The 2,370-nt window shown below is 37.3% G+C and overlaps 1 long non-coding RNA gene across 1 annotated transcript; it reads right to left on the bottom strand.

Moving 5' to 3' along the window:
- Positions 1 to 705: 705 nt before the first annotated feature.
- On the bottom strand, positions 706 to 1,653 carry LOC131220418 (uncharacterized). The gene is made up of 3 exons (XR_009158573.1): positions 1,502 to 1,653; positions 1,280 to 1,371; positions 706 to 841 (listed from the first exon to the last, which is right to left on the bottom strand). It is a non-coding gene; the product is annotated as an uncharacterized LOC131220418 (long non-coding RNA).
- Positions 1,654 to 2,370: the final 717 nt, after the last annotated feature.

Raw genomic sequence — 2,370 nt, 5'->3', positions numbered from 1 at the left:
CAATAACAGATATTTGAAAAATCCGGCGGGATATGCTTTGACCGTTCTACGACTGGTCGTAGGTCACCTACGACTGGTCATAGGTCTCCTTCGACTGGTCGTAGGTCCTGAAAAGCTTTGCTGGATTTCGAGTCAAAGATTTTCGACTGGTCGTAGATGCAGTCGACACTGTTCCTACGACTGGTCGAACGGATTCCTGGACTAGTCGAAGCCTAACAGATTTCATCCGGAATTTGTAACAAACTCACGACTGATCGAAGAATTTCTTAGACTGGTCGAAGCAACTCTAGGACTAGTCGAAGAACAGGCCAATCTCATGTAAAATAAACATTCAGTTTATGTATCCGAAATGACCTACTTCTAAGGTCAACCTATGGTCAGTCAAACCTCAACCATGAAGTAAAGGACATTGAAACATTCGGAACTAGTGACCTTGAAGAATGAGCCTTGTAATCTTGATGTAGATCAATCTTGAAATCTTGATGTAGCTCAATCTTGAAAGGGTCTTGAGTTCTTTACCAACTGCCTTGTACTCTTCAGCTTGAGTCTTGTCTTGTGAGCTTTGCTTGTTGTGAGCTTAGCTTGTTCATGAATGTTGATCCTTGAGAGAGCTTCACTTATGCAAGTTATATATAACATAATAGTGATTTTGGCACCACAAATTTAACAACAGATAGGGATATAAACTATAGCACTTACAAGATGTTCTTCATGTTCAGAACTTAAAAGGTGGAAATAATATTGATAATAGAACTTGCAACAGAGTCTATCTTCTGTACTAGTTGGCTGGGTGATGTTGGTGGAAGGAGCTGGTTCTTCTGAGGCTTCTATACTTCAGTTGCTGGATCATTTGACAATAAAAGGAGATGGAAATCTAAACGTTAGCGGTTTAGATTTATGATAAACAAAACTGTGTTTGAAATGCAAATCATCAAGCATATATTATAAGAATCTTCTAGAAAGATCAGCTGAAATTCCTAACTCAAAACATTATGACTACATTCCTAGCATATAACACATTTAATTGAAGTAGAGTATGGTTGACATTCTCAATTCACTTACCCTAATCTTGGCATCGTCATAGCTTCTTGTAAGAGAAATTCAGCATTTCTATCCGACAATTTTAAAATAGCCATATCACAGCATTGTCTAGTGTATATGTGAATCTTTTTGGTATCACATAATTTTAAAAAAATAAAAAATAAATAATAAATGAATAAAAATTGGCATCTGTAAATATTTATTTGGTTTGCTATGACAAAGACAACCATAGCTTCACCTGACAAATCCACCAATATACATAAGTTGATATTTTGTACCCTTTTGAAGAATCAAATTTCTCTATCCCATGCAGTAATCCAATCAAACCCCCTAACATTTAGAAAGGAAGTTAGCTGTGAGATGGACCCAGGTACAAAAATCTATGTGGCATGTTAACAATCTAGAAAGAGGAGCAAGTTCAAAATGCATTGGAGATGGAGTTAGTGGTAAGAGGTATCACTTGAACATGGTCAGCCATTTCAGCCCCCATGTTATCATATTTTTGAACGAAATTAGGGCGGAGAGATAGAGAGAGTCAGGGCAGGGAGAGAAAGATGGAGATACTATTGTTACAATGTTGGAGAACACAATCGCACCCTAAAGAATGGGAACATTTAAAACACATCTCACCTTGATGCCATTTTCTTAATTCAAATGAACCATTAAAATCAATTACCTTAATTGGATTGACTCTATCATGTGATGCATTGTCCCACATCCTATCATGTCTACTCAGTTGGTGAACATCAACGCCATAGGATGCCAACTCTGAAGCAGGTCCCTGATACTTAAAATTGTGGCATGTAAAGAAAATTCTAGCTGTATTCAAACCTCTAGGAGCATACAAATCCCAATAGAGTGATGCCTGAGAAGCCAAGTTTACTTATTTGGGGGGGGGGGGAGGTGACATTAAAAGTTATTTATGAAAAGGAACTAGTGAAATTCTAACTGTTGCCAATGCATACAACAAACGCTGTCTGCCGGTCATAGCAATGGATTATATCTGGTTTCTTGCCAGCTTTAAGAAGTAATTCAAGTGTTGCATGACTAAAGAATGAAAAACGCATGAAATCATCATTCTCTCCATAAAACTGTCCTCTCCAGAAGAATTTAGCTGGATGATGAGGCTCAATGAAATAGATAGGAAGACATGTTAACAATTCTAATCAACATGAATCATAACATCATTTGCAAATGGAAGCTAAGAATTAATGAGGAACTATCGCTGACCTTCGACTGTTCCAACCCAAATTTTATTTCGGAATAGCTTATCAGCTGTTAGAAATGAATCTGTTTCTAGAAGACGAAGGCAGTGAAGAATATGGAATC

Source organism: Magnolia sinica, chromosome 12 (genome assembly GCF_029962835.1).
Source record: "Magnolia sinica isolate HGM2019 chromosome 12, MsV1, whole genome shotgun sequence".
Lineage (NCBI taxonomy): Eukaryota > Viridiplantae > Streptophyta > Magnoliopsida > Magnoliales > Magnoliaceae > Magnolia > Magnolia sinica.
This window is presented reverse-complemented; position numbering and strand designations above follow the sequence as displayed.